The following is a 19144-nucleotide window of genomic DNA, read 5'->3' on the forward strand; positions in this document are numbered from 1 at the left end:
GAAAATAATTGTTTTTCATTGTTCGTACGTTATAATCTTCACTGGTACTACAGCTCTGGGTGAGCCTCGGCCCTCGACATTCCCTAATTTGTTTCACCACTTACCTGTCCATCGCCAATCCCACTGGAGTCTAAATCTACACCATCACTCCACCACAGCTTTGACATGTCCCTACTCCTATTGCTCACAACAAATTTTCATTCGTTCTTGACAAGTGTGCTGCTCATCTTAGCCTTCCTATTTTTAACGTTATTGAGATTTGTACATTAATCAGAATTTTATTGGAATCTATACAGTGATAGGAAGATATCTTCACGAAATAGCAGGAAGAACATGTATTAAAATAAATAGACAATAACTGAATCTTCTGCGATATTTTTATTCATTTACAATTTACTTCCCAACTTGATAAATCATGAACAAATTTTAGTTAACTTTTTTTTTATAAAAACAGTTAAACTGTCACTTCTGAAATTGTCCAGGTATATTAAATTTCTCCATTTTTTGATTTCCATTTGACTATCGTTTAAAATAATCAACTTGCTTGTATAAAGAAATTAAATATTAAGTTATAATATAAAAATCTTAGCTACTTGTAGATCGATCGAAAGTGTAATATCGAATGTATGTGTGTATCTAAAGAGTACAGAATATTGTCTCGTTCTTGTTAAACATCTTTCAGTTTGAATTTATGTGATGCAATTAGGTGCAGCCGTCTGCTCCAAACGGCAACGTTGCATACAATTTCTGACTTTGTGCAACCAGAATCCACGTACGTACCATACGACAGCGGTCATTTTTAGTGTTGGTACTATCGTGAAGGTTGTTTCTCTATAGTGACTTTCGTGCGCGAATTCGTTCTCTTGGTAAACTTCTGTCAACATTTTTGTGAATAGGAGCAATAGTGTGTGCCAAGTCATCGGGAAAACCAGTGTTACAAATCAATGGTACGAAAAACATTCAACCGGTGTGTCTTACATCAAAAAAATCGCAATTAAAATATGTTTTAGTCGTTGCTAGGCAACACGAGATAACGGGAATTTGTTTATTTGGCCTAGCACGACATATTTTCATGTAGGGGGCTTGCAAACGAGATGATCTCGAGAGTGGCGGATAACTGTATGTCCAGGTTTATCTGTTTTATTTTAAAAAAGAGAAGTAATAAATTTCTAAATATACTGAAGGGTTTTGTGTAAAAACCGGCTAGTTTCATTTTGCTTAATATTACAGTATCAACAATAAAATTAAAGCCAATATCAAGCTAAAAAGCACATTTTAGAGGAAACTAGAGTGCAAAAATTCTTTCTATAATAAATAATTCATACCTCTTATAACATCTTGGCTTGTTTGATAATAGTATTAATTTAATTTATAGTATAAAAAACATTGCCATGTTAGGTAATAATTTTTTTTAATTAGTATAGGCAAGTGCCATATAGCCAATATGCGAATATTTTCTTAACAACATAAGGAAGATTGTCTAGTATCATATAAACCTATAATCTTTAAACTTACATAGTAGTACAAATTTTAAGCATTCAAATAATTGATAAGGATAAGGTAGAACACTCGTTTTTCGTCTAGGAACCCACCACGACATTGTTTTTAAAGACAAAACAGACTAGGTCACGGACAGGAGGTAACGACAAATGGGGTAAAACACAGGTTAGGATTAATTGTCAAATACTTTAAAAATGGAGAACTTTTTTAGCGCAGTTGTTGATATATCAAGTATACATATATATATATATATATATATATATAGTAAACTCTTAAATATTGGGGAAATCTGCAAGAAATACTCTAATGTGTATCAATTGTTTCGCCGAACGTTTTCGCCAAAGAGAATTAATTTGGCTTCTTCAGGGCTGAAAGAGAATAAATTATAATTAGCTACCATATATTATCTATTAAAACATTATTGATCTTACCGTAACTTAGAATTGTAGAGTTAGTATATTAAAAAACTTTGCTAGTAACATAGTGATGTTTTTTTGTTACTATGTGCAAAAAAAGTTTTTTATAAGAATTGAAATGTATGGTAGCTTCGAACTTGACACGTAAAGGCTTACCCAAGGTTAATCGAAAAACCCAATGCAACTACATTTAAAAGGAGGTAATTCTTTGAAATGTCGGCAATAACTAAATTTTTGATTTTAAATAGTTAAAAGTGAGGTTCTGTTTAAGCCAGAACGCAAGCGCTGACAACTTCATTATAATTGGTATGAATCTTTATGTCGTTAAGGTTCATTGGTAAAAACGAATGAATTTAAATCCCAGTAAGGGAAATATTATTTTGATTTTCTTTATTTAATTATATTATATTGTTCATGTATTATTGAATCTTATTGAGACGTATCTAAGAAAAGCAAGGGAATGTTATATATTTTTTGTTAATGAAAATTAATTATAAAGGTATGTTAGTTGTTAATGGATATATCAGTCAAGTTAGTAATCTGTGATATAGTATTGTTCTTGGTATCTGATTTAAGTAACAGGTGGTATATATCGCTTAGATTCTTGATGTCACTCTTAACATTAATGGAGAAATCGTTAAGAAAAATATAAGACATTTCAATGAACTCTCTTTTAGATTTATTGTTCTCACGGTGGAGAATTGTGGTGTTGGTATAGTCCATGAGATGACCAGTGGAATGGACATGTTTGGCTAATGCACAACGGTCAGGGTGAAGTCGAGAATCACTTTTGTGTAGTGTAATACGTGATTTTAATAATTGAGATGTTTGACCGATGTAGGAATTGTTGCAAGAGAGACATGGAATGTTGTAGACAATATTACTAAGCCTATCTATGGGAGTCTTATCTTTTATCTTAGAATAAAGATTATTAATTGTTAGGGCTGATCTACAAGCTACATTAAGTTTAATGTTGTTATTATTATTGCCAAAGCTATTTTCAACACTTTTCAGAATCCTTGTTAACCCCGGAGTGATATCTCTGAAATATGGTAATGAAAAATATTTGTTTATAGGAGTATCAGAGACTGGGTTCCCACTTAAGACATCAGGATCAGCATTGTTAGTCGCGAAGGAAGGTGAAATATCTTCGTCATGGATAGTATTAAACAAAATCTTATTAACTAATGGTGTTGGATAAGCGTTTGAAATAAAAAGTTTCTTTCTCTATTTCAAACGCTTATCCAACACCATTAGTTAATAAGATTTTGTTTAATACTATCCATGACGAAGATATTTCACCTTCCTTCGCGACTAACAATGCTGATCCTGATGTCTTAAGTGGGAACCCAGTCTCTGATACTCCTATAAACAAATATTTTTCATTACCATATTTCAGAGATATCACTCCGGGGTTAACAAGGATTCTGAAAAGTGTTGAAAATAGCTTTGGCAATAATAATAACAACATTAAACTTAATGTAGCTTGTAGATCAGCCCTAACAATTAATAATCTTTATTCTAAGATAAAAGATAAGACTCCCATAGATAGGCTTAGTAATATTGTCTACAACATTCCATGTCTCTCTTGCAACAATTCCTACATCGGTCAAACATCTCAATTATTAAAATCACGTATTACACTACACAAAAGTGATTCTCGACTTCACCCTGACCGTTGTGCATTAGCCAAACATGTCCATTCCACTGGTCATCTCATGGACTATACCAACACCACAATTCTCCACCGTGAGAACAATAAATCTAAAAGAGAGTTCATTGAAATGTCTTATATTTTTCTTAACGATTTCTCCATTAATGTTAAGAGTGACATCAAGAATCTAAGCGATATATACCACCTGTTACTTAAATCAGATACCAAGAACAATACTATATCACAGATTACTAACTTGACTGATATATCCATTAACAACTAACATACCTTTATAATTAATTTTCATTAACAAAAAATATATAACATTCCCTTGCTTTTCTTAGATACGTCTCAATAAGATTCAATAATACATGAACAATATAATATAATTAAATAAAGAAAATCAAAATAATATTTCCCTTACTGGGATTTAAATTCATTCGTTTTTACCAATGAACCTTAACGACATAAAGATTCATACCAATTATAATGAAGTTGTCAGCGCTTGCGTTCTGGCTTAAACAGAACCTCACTTTTAACTATTTAAAATCAAAAATTTAGTTATTGCCGACATTTCAAAGAATTACCTCCTTTTAAATGTAGTTGCATTGGGTTTTTCGATTAACCTTGGGTAAGCCTTTACGTGTCAAGTTCGAAGCTACCATACATTTCAATTCTTATAAAAAACTTTTTTTGCACATAGTAACAAAAAAACATCACTATGTTACTAGCAAAGTTTTTTAATATACTAACTCTACAATTCTAAGTTACGGTAAGATCAATAATGTTTTAATAGATAATATATGGTAGCTAATTATAATTTATTCTCTTTCAGCCCTGAAGAAGCCAAATTAATTCTCTTTGGCGAAAACGTTCGGCGAAACAATTGATACACATTAGAGTATTTCTTGCAGATTTCCCCAATATTTAAGAGTTTACTATTTAACTAATCTGCAAAGATTAAATTTCTTTTCTCTATATATATATATATATATATATATATATATATATATATATATATATATATATATATATATATATGCATAGATTAAAATTTTTTGTAGTAGGGTATAAGACTAGCGTAATCATGGATTGATTATAAGCGGTTTCTATGGCAAGGCTGCTGTCAAGGGAACTTTTAACTTGTTTACTACTATTTTTAGGATTTTGGTGAACGAATTTAGTAGTGATTGAGTATGTGTATCACGGTGGCCATGAGATATATATTGTCACTTTTTATTAATTTCCAAAGAATCTAAGAAAATTAGTTTAAGGTTAATTCATATGTAAAATTTAAAAGAATTAGATCATGGCTTATTATAGGTACATATATAAATAGAAAAGTTTTAAAGTTGTCCCTGTTATTCATTGTAACCCAAATTAAACCTACTTAGGTTTATTAGTAAAATCTTTGTGAACATGTCTTAATTTGTTTTTTATTTTTTTCATCTTATTAGATTGTTTTCCATATAAAAATTATTGATGAGTTCTTGTTTCTTGAGGTGCCAGATCTTGAAAATTATGTTATCTGTAAATACAATCGAGCAACATTTGTTGTTCTTGGTATAAAAATAGAAAATTTTATAGCTTTTATTTAATTAATATTTTATGTAATAATAATAATAATATATTTTGCAGTCGTTATTTTTTAATTTGCAGGCCAAATTACTTATTACTTTTTGTAATTTTCTTATTTGAGAATATCCCATGGAAGAAAAACTTCTCAAAAGTCTAACGTATTAACACTAACTTATTCACTTTCCTCATTGTATTTCATTAAGTAAGTCACAAGTATCACAGGTGTCTTGGCGACGCTTTGGAAAGCGAAAATTAGGAATTTTTGGAAGTGAATACTTCTTATCGCTCGTTATAATGTGTTGCACGGGCCCAAAATCCTATTTAACGTGACTCGAAAAATCTAGACGCGTGTAGTAACCTTGCGGTATACCGTAATACACATACATATACACTTATTATAATTTTATATAATATATTTTTTTATAACAACTCAGGTGCAAAAAATTCGATTTATTGCTAGTTTTAAAACTTAGGACTTGTGATATGGCAGATATAAATTTAAGGAAACTCTCGCATAAGTATAATTATTAATTTCTGTTCAGTATTTTTTTCTTTTTTTTTACAGCATTTCTTATAGTGCTGATTTTAACAACTAGACCAATTTGGCATTAAAGGCTATAAAGGCTACAGCTTATTTGGGTTTCGTCAACATTGAGCCGTTGCTTCAGAGCTCTTAATGTAGGTATGCGTTGCTTTTCGTACATCGTATAGACTTTTCGACTTATCAAGTCCTTATCGGCTTCGTCCATACATTTGGTGGAACTGGAATCTTTACGTTTTTTTCTTGTTTCTATGGGCTTTGATGTAATTCTTTTTACTGGGGTCAGAGGTATTTTCGTCAAATCTCATATTTCACTCGTAGCGGAAGATGTGTCAAGTCCTCTTTGAAGTAAGGTACTCTATATAGTTTTTACAATTTGCTTTGCATCTACAGATAAATGTTTCTTCTTTACCGGAACACTAGAAAAAGCCCCATTATTATTATCCCACGGACGCCACATAATGATAGAAAACAACGACTTTTACAATATAAGTCGTTGTGGTGTTCAAAGAGTCGTTGAGCGGTTTAACCAAAACGGCAACTATACTAGAAGATCATGATCAGGCCGTAAGAGAGCAACATCAGCAGGTGATGATCAATTTTTGGTTTCTTCTTGTTTAAGAAATAGGCATCTAACTTCAATTGAGCTGGAAAATCGCCTGAACGAAGTCCGAAATGTGAATGTTAGTAGGTAAATAGTTCGTCGACGACTTCGTGTAGCAAATCTATTATTCAGAAGACCAGCCCTATTTCCACAGCTAATCGTGAAACATCTCAGATCTTGACTTTCTTTTGCAATGAAGCACGACAACTAAAATTGTGCAGATTGGAGTATGTTTTGAGTCCAGATTTTGTTTGAAGACACCAGACAGTGGCGAAAGAATCTGGAGGAGACAAGGAGAAAGATTTGTCCAATGCAATATTGCAGACAGAGTAACCTATCGAGGAGGCTTAGTTGTGATTTCGGCTGGTATAATTTCCGATGCCCGCAATGAGTTAGTTCCTGTGGATGGAGGTTATATGATAGAAGCAACGTATATATTAACCATTTTAGATAAGCATGTGGTACCTTTTACGTCATTTATAGTACTTAATGTTATCTTTATGGACGATAACGCGCGTCCACACCGTGCTAGAGTTGTAAATAAATAATTAGAAAACGTCGGGATTTTCCGTATATGACACACTATGAAGACGAATTTAAGTTCGGCTACCCCGGCCAAACAACTTGTCTAAGCTTAGTGCTCTGTAGACAATATGGGACGAATTGAACCAACTTTACGTCCAAAAATGTAACTACTAGGTATTAATAAACAAATGACATACACATTATTTTTTTTATAACTTTTTTTATCAACAAAGCTAATTTTCATTTTTTCATAATTTTCGAATAATGCCATACGTTTTTATAAATAAATAAAAAATAAATCTTTCATAAAAATTTTCGGTAACGTAGATTTTGCGGCAGTCTATGCTCGGAAAGCATAGAGTTTCCCCTATAAAGCATAGTCCATGTTACCATTCTTCTTGCTGTGGTACCACCTACAAAGGCCCTATCTATATGCCTATACATTAACACATTAACAAGAAATTCTCAAATCACGTATTTTTGATTTTATAAGAAGAATAATTATAAAAGATACTTAAATTCTGAATGACAAAAAATTTACTGTCGTATTCACCATGTGATAACGTCCTTAAATTTTTAATTCTACTGCACCTTTATCTCTGTAGATGTAATCATTAAATAATTCTTTGATTTCTTCTACGAACCTATCATAGTTGCCTGTACACTTCAGTTATTATATATTTTTATAGCGGTAGCGCAATATATTAAAAATTTGAAACTTTAACTTTCTTCATGGTCACGAAAACAGAAATTTCTACACGACAGAAATTTTCAATCCATTGGACACGATGCTATATCAATCAATAACAGTGATGGTGTGTTGTTTCCCTTGTCACTCACCGTGTGCTTTGAAAAGTGTGGGTATTTATTAGATATAACAAGAATTTATAGAACTAAATGAGTGTCTGAGTGCACAATAGACATATTATTGTTAAAGAGTTTTATCGTTAGAATGTGAATTTATAATAAAGAATTTATGGCGACACACGCTTTATAATTTGACACGGTTAAGACAAAAAATTTTTCATATCAAATTTGCATTTCCGACACAGGAAAATAATTAAATATTCATGCCCTTTTCGTAAAGTACTTCTAGAACTCTTTCTCTACGGACCTTTTATATTGTACTATTCTACAAATAAAATGTTGAGCGGAATAAGATGTATTATAACTTTGCCATTATCTTTTTCTAGCTCTAAAGCTCCTTTCTAAAGCTCTATGATTAGTCCAGATAAATATAGTCAAAAGTATCATAAGAAAAAATTCGTTTTCTTTTGTGACTTACTAAAATAGCGTTTAAAATATTGAATACAAATAAATATATATCACAAACGGTTAAAATAAATATTTTTTCATATTAAATTTGCTTTTCCCGTACAGGAAAATAATTACAAATTCATACTCTTTTCATAAAATGCTTCTAGAAAGGTTTTTCTACTTAAATTTTATATTCTATAAATAAAATATTGAGGAGGTAGTGTTTTAACTTTATCGATCTCTTCATAGTCTTCAATTTTTCCAACTATTTTGTCAAGAGTATCTATCATAAGAAAATATTTTCTTTTCGTAACATAAGAAACCAAATCGTAACCTAATAGGTGAAGAGACAGCAAAGAGATATATGAAAGGGTCAAATATATAAAAGAAAGCAAAAGATTTTAATTACATTAGATGTATTCAAGAAGGAAAAAATAATATACTGCTGCGCGAGAATAATTTAAAAAGGCACAGAAGGAAAGACTTGAATATATTTCTGAATTAAGAACGAAGAGTTTCATAAAGAGACAGTAACACCATCAGTATCCAAAAGAACAAAGTTTTTAAATAAGCAGTTTCGGTAAAACTAAATGTTTTGTTGTCACTGTATACTCTTAAAATAAGATAAAATAGATATTACATCTTCTCAGTTGTGTAATGTTTCTCCATGTCGTTATTAAAGTTTAGAATTAATCGTCAAAATTATCTTAATAATGTATTGCAAGATTGATCACATACAATTTTCTGATACTGTCGAATGAATAAAAAGCTCTACAGTAAGCCAATTTGCGGCAGTATCACCGATGTATAACAGACGACTCCAGAAAAAGAGCATGTTTTGCTTTTAAAGCTTGGGTGGATAGTTTAAAAGGTCCGCCTTTTTCTGGGCCTTCCTATACATTAGCTTCCCGTTATTAGTGTAAAGCTGCACTTGGCATTCTTTCGAGTGGCATGCTCCCTAAATATTGTGTCTTATTTTCCTATGTGTTTCTTATATTTTCTTGTATATTTTAGACATTAAGCTTCTTATTTTCTCATTAAATCGGTCGAACATTGTACAACACCTTACAAATTTTACTTCAGAATTTTCAACTCTGCTGTTGCAGTTGTAGGGTATCAGTCCATTTTATTGTTTCACAGTTCAACTGTTGATTTTGTGGCAACTCTCGATCATATTCGTAGATATGCTACTGCTTAAGTAATTGGATCTTATAGGATGTCTCATAATAGATTTCTGTTGATTCGCTCGCATAAATCTTCGAAATGTATATTCGAATATGTATATTATGTATATATAGGCTTTCACAATTATATTTACTTCTCAATCGTTTGTTTAGTTGTGAATAATACATCCTAATTGGTCGATCTCACTTTCCTAAACCAACATTGTCATCCCCTATCGTCATATATTGTAGTCATCTATTAATTATTTTATGATATATCACTCACTACCTTGGAAGAAGACCGTCATATGTCAAAACGTGACAATTTTCAGAAATGGCCATTTAAAAAATCGATGAATTTTAAAAATATTTTAAAACTTTACCCATAACTGCGAACAGACTGATATTTTGGGTTTGGACTAGCTTTACTAGCCTGTAAAAAGCTATAGTCAATTCTATACTTCTTTTTCTGTTTTAGGCCATAACATTTTTGAGTTGTGACGTTCTTCTTAAAAGAATGTGTTCGGTGTTTATTAAAATTCTTGTACGTGTTTTTTTTACAAAAAATGTAGATTTGTCTCATAAAAATAAAACAAAAATGCTATAGTGTAAACACCAACTAAACAATACTGCCATTCTGCAGTAATTATAGTTAAACAAATATTTGTTTTCATTTGAAAAGTCATTATTTAACTTTTCATAATACACTCTCTTCATTGTTTTTGACAGAAGTCAACTTTAGCATGAGTCTATCCCTAAATCCTTGAGATATTTTGATAATCTGAAATCATTCCAACTGGATTTTTTTAAGAACGTCATAAGTCGAAATAATTCGTAGATAGGTGTGTTCAAAGATTCAAAATATTCTAATAATTTTCTAAAATACTGACGTAACTCAAACAATACTACAACTGACTTTCAACATAAACTCAACTTCTTTACAAGACTGACACAACTCAAAATAATGTATTATTTTTCACATAAAGTATTGTATTGTTACACTTGTTTAAAATAACTTTCGTTTAACACCAACGTGTTTACAATACTTTAACAGACTGAACTATAAACTTCAAAATAGCAATTACAAGTGTTATCGAAACTGTCAAAAACATCTGTTTATATACATTTTCTGACATTCCAGACTTCACTAGACATTTCTTGATTTTTCGATGGCATCTTGAATATTCTAGAAAATAGTTCTTCTTTTTCGTCATGAGACTTCTTCCATGTGGGATAAATCTTACAGAACTTTCGTAACAGTATTATCTTATTGTGTTTTTGAGAAAGGATGTCATATCTCAAAATATTACAGTATTGTGCAAAATGTCGAATCAACTTTTCTTATTTATCTTATTAGCAATATCGACACTTCTACCATCTGACGGCCATAGGCATAACCTAACTTTATGAGGTTACCACACAAAAACTATAGAATATTTAAAATTTGTTCACCAACATAGTCAATTTTTCACTTTTTTGAGATATAACGGTCTTCTGTCAAGGTAGATATATAATATATTTGCCGTATAATTATTATTAGGATCAGTTGAAAAGTGGTATTATATTGTAGTTTTCCGAATATTTGGGACTTATTTCGGGACGATATTTCCAACACGGTTTACGGTTTATATAAGTGAGGTTACTAACAGTTTCCTGTTATTACTAAAGATTTCTTCTAGTTTTTGAATCCTATTCATTTTAGTCTTCTAATATGGTCTTTCCATTGTTGTTCTTTTAAGACATTTAAGCTGGTAATATCTTTCTTCGATATAAAGTCTCATAAGTTTTTTCATCGCCTGAATAATTAAAAAAAAACAAGATAATTTTTGACGTCTTGCTTCTATCTAAGAATCTGCTGTTAGAAAAATTCTAACTTCTTCTGTTGTGAAGTTTTTATCATATCCTTCGACTTTATTTTGAAAAGATCTTGCAATTTGTTTGTAATCTGTATATCATTTTATGTGCTATTAAAATTTATTCTGTTTATTATAGTCGATTTATCGGGAGGGACTATTTAAATAAATGTCGTAATTTATTTTTTTAATAATAAAAAAGTCCATTTATGATTTTACAATGACCTTTCTTACAATTCCTTTATTTGTGTTGACATTTATTTTGATTGCATTTCTTTGACCTGGTGTGTATTGAATATTATTAGAAAGTTCCTCCTAACGTATCCCACGGGCGCGTTGAGCGGCTCTGACCTTTGTCGAGACTTTTTTCTTTTCACCCACGGCTTCAAAACATACAGCAGCATTTTTAACATCTGTTGTAATTTTATTAATCGTGTCTTACGCATTCGTGTATATTACCAAATGCTCACATATTCATTCATTAACCATGTATGTATTGCATGATCTTCTGGGCTTGTCAGGATATTTTTATACCTTGTTGCATTTTTCATAAATTAGCAATAACTTTAAGCAAACAACGCTGGATTAACATGTACACGGAATTATTTAATTAAGTTAGTAGTATGGTTATTATTAGAGATGAGGAAGCTTTTACTTGGTTTTATGCGTCACGGTGTATACAGGGTGGTTCACAAAGTATGAACCTTAAATAATTGGGGTTTTAATGAATTTTTTCAATAGTACCTGCCCATAATTTATTTAAGTATTTTAAAAATAAAATTCCTTGATGTTAAAAAAGATATTTTAGGTTGTTTTGTTTTGAAAGAACCTATGGGGTATAAGTAGACACTGTCCACTTGTTCCCCTGTATAGTGTCCACATCTGCACTGTATGCATAGTTTTTCAAAAGTACCGGATATCTGTTTTTATGTTATGATTAGAACAAAACTGTAGAAACTTACCTGATATCAAATGATGACAATATGTATTCAAAATACGATGCACTTTACAAGGAAACACAGAATGTCACTAAATAATATTACAAACTCTAAAAAACTGTTTATTTTACTTTTACGCGGCAAAAGTAACACAACCCCGTGACACAAACAAATGGCAACTGACATTGAATTTGTTTCTTGGCATAGAACTATATTACCAGTGCTACCTAGGAGAGTGAGTTAGAACTACTCGAAAAGAAATCTAGACGAAAAAAAATCAACTGTCCACTTGTGCCTCTGTCCACGTGTGCCTCCCCTTCCCCTATGTTTAATTAAAAATTAAATGTAAAAATCCAAAAGGATCAAGTTCAGAACGTTTTCTGAATAATCAGTTCATCTTCAGTGAACCTAAAAGTAAGTAATCCTACTAAAACCGTATGGTTAAATTTTGAGTATTGTATGCAAACATTTGAGTAGTTACTTACTTTGTAGTACTTGCAAAATAACCCCAAAACCAAATAGTGGTTGGGTGTAAATGGACTAAACCATACTTAAAATTTTAAATTATCTGGAAATATGCCGATGGACTTAGATTGCCAAACGGAAACGTAAGTCCCTACTCGAAAGAGTTTTTCTACATCCGAACTGTAGGAAAGTTATATGCCAACTAATTTGATATGTCAAAAGTGATAATTGACTATTTAAAGTGACAATGACATTCGGAACAAGATTGATTGTACATTTTTAAAAAGTAAACCAGGTCAAGCACCCATATGTTGTACTCTATATGAATTGTAATTAAATTAGGACCGATTGTTCAAACGCTAATCAAAACTTGATTGTAATCAAATATTTAATTACAATCAAATACGTCACAGCAGCTGTCAAAATTATTAAAAATTGCTTATTATTATTGATTTGTAAATAAAAACATGAAATTAACAACAGAAAGAGTTTAATTATGGCTTATTTGAATTAAAACGTAAAATAATAAAATTGAATAAAATAAATCAGTCAACATAACCTTAAAATGTGACGTATTTGATTTTAATTAAATATTTGATTACAATTAAGTTTTGATTAACGTTCGAACAATCGGCCCTTAGTTTATTAAAATTGAGACAGTAGCTGGTATTTTTATTATAATTTAAACCTAATTGTTTATATTTTATGAGTTGACTACAAAATTTAACTGATCAGTAAAATTGGAAGCTGATTTTTTAAAAAAGGCAGAAATTCAAATGTGATGATTAGACGAAGTTGGTTAACAATATTTAACTTAAACATGCTACAAGAAAATAGTTTCAGAATCATCTGTTTTTATTTTTATAGTCATATTTGGAGTTTTCTTGACTAACCGAAATAACGTAAACCTAATTAATTTTTATCTCGTACCCGGTAACCTTAGAAAAGGGGTTAAATTCTTTTTGTACTTTTATTTAATTTGATGGTTTTATAATATAAATTTTTCGTGTTGTTTTATTTTCATCCTGTCATCGGATGTTGGGCGTGTTTGTTAGAATAATGTTCCGTGTATAATAAACCTGTTTATAGTAAGTTAACGAACTTACTTATGATTTAATATGTGTGACTGCTATTTAAAAAAAACATACTTATTGCCTTATAAAGTTCATGTTTGTTGTCTTTGCCCTTAAATATCTGACTACACGTCTTTCATCACTCATTTTAATGATGGCAATTTTCGTTCGTCTTTTAGTTTTTCAATGTCTTACATTTCAATTAGTTTAGCTGGAGATTTATTCATATTCGTAAGGCAAGATATATCTGGTCATTTATTTTAAATATAGAGTAGGGATATATTTTAATACGAGCTTAAATGACATAGAGCATAAATGAAGAGATATTAGATGAAAGACATCTATATGGAGTTAGAACTACGGTAATTAAAACAATTAACGCATTCAAAAGTACTATCTGAAAGCACAACTTTTTGGGTTATCCTCTACAGTACCGAAAGGTACTGTGGAGACCTATATGTCCCACTGAATTTAAAAAAGTTCTAGTGGCGCCTATTTATCCCCTAAATTACCTTTATTCAGATATAACCATATTACTAAACATGTAACCTAGGTGTTCTTGTCCAACGTGGTTCTATGCTTTGTTGCTGTGATAAATATTTAATGTTTTTGCTGCAAAATACTATTACAAAACAATCCTGAAAGCGTTTGTTGTTGAAAGTAAGTAAAATTTCCTATTACATAAAATGTAATAGGATGTGGATGTCACAGTAGTCTTTTTGCTCGGGTCATTAGTCTCCCATCAGTTTTATATTATTGCAGTTCCTAAATTATGACCAGACGTTTTTTAGCACAAAATGAGTTGGAAAACATCGTTGAAGAGCTAAATGACTTGTCGGAATCAGAGGAACCTTTTCCTTTTTCAGATTCTGACGAATATCTACCTAGTCTCATGAAGGTTCACATTAACAAGAACATTCTTCACGAGAGGAAGATTTAAAAAACATTTTAAAAGAGTTCTCGAAAGATAGATTCTGAAGAAGAAGAGGAGAAATTGGATCCACCTGGCGACCATTCCAAATAAAAGGCAAGGAGTAGTCACTTTGGCTGTTGGACGAGGTTCGAGTGAGTTGGATGTGTTTATAAAGTTGTTTCCGTGGTCTTTATTTATGCACATCGCTCGCTGTACTAAGTGATTAGTTTCTTGTTTGTACCATGATTATGTGCTACAACAAATTAACGAGCACGAAAGATTATTCGTCGAATAATAAATTCCTTGGCAACCCAGTCATAATAAAGGCTATAGCACGTGACCGATGTTGCTATTTGTCACTAAAAATATACTATAATGATCCTGAAAAGCCTAGTAATTCACCTAAGACATATTACTTGGTTTCATGTTTAAAAAACTTGGATTTTCCAAATGCATCATCATCATACAGTCTTCTGCGTTTAAAAGTTGGACATAGCCTTCCCTAATTTCTTCCAGTTCTGTTGGTATTGAGCTTCTTGCAGCCAATTCCAGGCGATTCTTTTGACGGCGTCTGTCCATCATGTAGGTAGTTTACCACTGCTTCTTCTCTCAGCATACTTTTGAAAAATCCAGAACAGAGAGTTTTCATCAGTCTATTGATGAAACTATGACCGCATTCAAGGGACGTCTTCCCTTAAACAGTATATTCCACTAAAACCAACAAAAAGGGGAATAAACATGTGGCAAAGGAGTTGTTGTCTTTAACCGGATACATATATGACCTCAACATTTACTTCCTTAAAGAGGATGAAGCTGTTGCTGGTATTTTAGGACGTGTGGTGAAAAAACTAGCTGCCACAATACGTTCTTCTGATGAGTGCCCCTGTTTCAAAAGATATAAAGTCTAGGAACTCTTTTACATGGCATACACATGGATGCAAGTCCACCCCGCTACTGGCGCCCTTGGCTCAGAACGTACTTCAGAACGTACTCAGAACAAGTGCAAATAAAGAGAAAGAATATAATGGAATTCCCAAACACCAGCCAATGCATTGCATTTGCATTTAATACATTCAGATCTGGATTATTCTTTCAAATTATCAAACCTTGGCGGTTTGCAAGCATTTTATGGTCTCTATCTGCCATGGGGTGCAGGTAGGCCAGTGATCAGTTTGCAAATCTCTTCAGGTCGATTTTAAAGTTCTGTTTTTATTGTGGTGATGAGTTTGTACTACCTGTGAGTGCATTTATGTTAATTGGTGATGAGTTTCCGTGTACCCGTCTAACTCAGCGTGTTAAGCAATGATATAGATCACATAACATTGATGAATCTCTCGTGGAGAATGTCTAAAGTATTACTCTGTAGAATTCAAGAACTCAGGATCCACTGTATTACTGACTTTAAATCCTATACACTTGGGTCGTGAACCTTTGGTTTACACTTTGTTATTAAAATTTTTAGACGGAAAATACTAAGTCAACTATTTATTATCTATTGACCTTCGAAATTCAACAAAACTGCAACACTAATTTTAAAAGCATGCAGTTCTGTTATCATAATTTTAAAAATTTAAGCATCTGGTAAAGTAATAGATACAATTACTGCAATAATCTTTAACTGAACTACAACTCAGGAAAGAAATTACATCACGTTTAATATAAAATGCGGATAAAAGTTTTAACCTTGATAGACGTTTTCTGCTGGGTATTAAAGATAATTAAAATATAGCTGACAGCTTAGATTTATTTGTCTTTTACGTCATTTCTATCACCGTTAATGTTACTCAACACAACATTTCTCATTGTTATATTGGTATAAAAAAATATGAATTATCTGTGAATTGTCTACGGAAAGGATAAAAAATAAAACCTTTCGCCAGTTCTGTTATCCTTCCATCCATTTTGACCCTCGACTAATGGTATAGTGAGTGACAAGATTCTGTAGCAGCATTGATGGCAGCTTTCAATTTAATTTTGACTTGTATGATTTGGCTGAAATTAGTAGTAGTCTGACTTAAGTAAAGAGGTGGTAATATCCAATTATGTTACATTCTTTTTCTTGTTTTTCATTTAGTCAATGTAATTTTGGGTTAATTTTTTTTTAACAAAGATACATTTTAGATTTTAAATCAATTTTTAATTATTTAGCAAAAATTTATTTGTAAGAATACTTTGTGTAAAAAATCCAACATTAATGCCCCCCCCCCCCAAAGATATGTCTAATGTAACGTGTAACCGTCTCCTACCATATGTCATCTTTGCCGTTTTTTTACTCCTTCCAGTCACTCTGTTCATAATCAATCCCATTTCTATTGCATGCATTCGTCGCTCTTATTTCTTCCTAAATATATAAAAGTTATTACCTAGAATAGTTGATTTCAAAATTGTATTGTATAAAAATTTTGGAGTTAACCCCTATTTACACTTAACTTAATCTACCCTATGCCGAAGTGTGCTTTTTCCTTGGGGTATAGTACAACCCAACTGCGGAGTTGAAAAGTTTCTATTGGAAATAACCTCAAAATCGCTAAAAAAATATATTCTAAGGAATGCATGTTTTATAGAGTTTTTTTTTTTTTCGAAAAATCCACAGTTTTAGACTTATTTATGATAGGCAATTTCAATGGTTCTTATCTTTTCAATCGATTTTTCACGAATAACCCAAAAACTTTACATTTTTTTTTTGCAAAAAACTGGTAATGGATAAAATGTAGCTTATAAAAATCAAAGAGATTGCTTTTTATTTTTACTACAAGCCTATCGACTATCGACTTTCTTGTAAAAAAATAGCAATACTATCCTGTTTATTTCTACCCTAATTGAAATTAAACGTAATTCATTTCAAATTCACTTTATTTAAGTACCAGTAATGGGATCCAACAGTTTGAACAATTTAAACTAAATAATTCTAAAAAAAATATGTTTACAGTGAAAAAAATATTTTTGTCGTTTTTAAAAATACCATATTTTTTTTTAAAAAATACGTACAAAACTGTCGAAAATACGTAGATTTTGCTATATCACTAAGTTAGGGTTAATACTGTTAGAAAATATTGTTATATACCTATTACTGTAATATACACGGCCGAGCATAGAGTTGGGGTCACTCCGTAATTTGGATTTATTTTAGAAATTTTAATTCTTTCTTTACTATTTTCGGTTGTAACATAGTTTACTAATGGATTGGAAAGAAAACAACGTTTTTGTCCTTCAAAATTTATTGAAAGTAATGATAAATAAACAATTTTCCTTTAATATACTAAAAAATATTGAAAAGGGACAATTTTAATTTGATGTGCTTTTTGTTGAAAGAAAAAATTTTTTTAAAAACTTTAGTAGCCATTATTCCCTCTTTTAACAGTGATAACAGCTTTCAAACGCCGAGGAATGCTTTGGATCAGATTTTGGATACATTCTGTGAAAGCTTGTTCCATTCCTGCACCGATATGTCGCGAAGCTCTGTTGAATTTCTAGAGACCAATACACGACTTCATAAACGTCTCTTTATTACCTACCAAACATGTCCTATGGGTTTGATCTCTGGACTGCGAGCAGGCCAAACAAATTGTGTGATTTGAACCTCAGTTAATATCCGAGCAGGGTCTCCCACAGGAAGTGTCCTCGTGCCGATGCTATACAACATTTATACCAACGACCAACCCAAAAACCAACAAACAAGACAGTTTATTTACGCGGATGATACAACTGTGGCAGCTCAGGGAAGTACCTTCAATGAAGTCGAAGTAAAACTGACAGATGCCCTAGAAGACTTAGCACTATACTATGACGAAAACCAGCTGAAACCCAATCCTACAAAAACCCAGGTGTGTGCTTTCCACCTTAGAAACAAGCATGCCCGAAGGACACTGGAGGTGGAATGGCGTGGTCAGATGCTGGAACACAATGAGACGCCAAAATACCTCGGCGTACGTCTAGATAGAACTCTGTCTTATCGATATCACTGTCAAGATGTTAAGAAAAAAGTAAGCGCCAGAAATAATATCATCCGCAAACTAACAAATACAAAATGGGGAGCATAAACACACTCTCTGTACTTCTGCCTTAGCAATATGTTTTTCTGCCCCCGAGTTTGCAGCACCAATGAAACGGTTCGTATAATATCTGGTTGCCTGAAACCGACACCTATCGAAGAGGTCTACCCTATAGTTGGAATCGCTCCACCTTCTATCTTGTATGACCTTGTATGACCACCGAGTTCAGCCAAGTAGACTAAGATCTCGGAAAAGCTTTCTGAAAAAATCACGATCCCTTCCCGACGAGCCAAAGACGCCAAAGACCTATGGCAAGCGTCAGCTACAACACATTTTGCCTCATCAGAGGAAATGGCCGCTGGACACAAATTATGGAAAGCGCTAAACAGACTAAGAACTGGCGTTTCACGTTGTGCTGGTAACCTGAAGAAATGGGGATACCAGGAGGACGATACCTGCCACTGTGGCGCGGTTCAGAATAGTCACCCTCATGTACAGAGATGGGAGAGACTTGCACAGAAAAAGACCTATTTTTAGTTAATGACAGGGCCATCTATGTGGCCAACCATTGGAAATGCAAAATTTAAAGCTGTTGGTGTTCCACACACGGAAAGTAAGTAAGTAACCTACCCGCCGTCAATGTCCCATTCTCGATAATGACTAACTCTGTGC

The 19144-nt window shown here is 32.1% G+C and overlaps 1 protein-coding gene across 5 annotated transcripts in view; it reads left to right on the forward strand.

The window, feature by feature from the left end:
- ckn (CRK like proto-oncogene, adaptor protein) overlaps nt 1-19144 on the forward strand; it is a 474381-nt gene that overhangs the window by 218222 nt on the left and 237015 nt on the right. Inside the window, exon 1 of one of the 5 annotated variants that reach the window (XM_072523027.1) lies at nt 801-947. The exons of 3 other annotated variants lie outside the window; for them this stretch is intronic. The gene's annotated coding sequence lies outside the window, so the exon portion shown is untranslated. Of the gene's footprint in view, nt 1-800; nt 948-19144 lie in introns of those variants that run through there. One more of the 5 variants, XM_072523032.1, reaches the window with a different exon arrangement.

Source organism: Diabrotica undecimpunctata, chromosome 2 (assembly GCF_040954645.1).
Source record: "Diabrotica undecimpunctata isolate CICGRU chromosome 2, icDiaUnde3, whole genome shotgun sequence".
Classification (NCBI taxonomy): domain Eukaryota; kingdom Metazoa; phylum Arthropoda; class Insecta; order Coleoptera; family Chrysomelidae; genus Diabrotica; species Diabrotica undecimpunctata.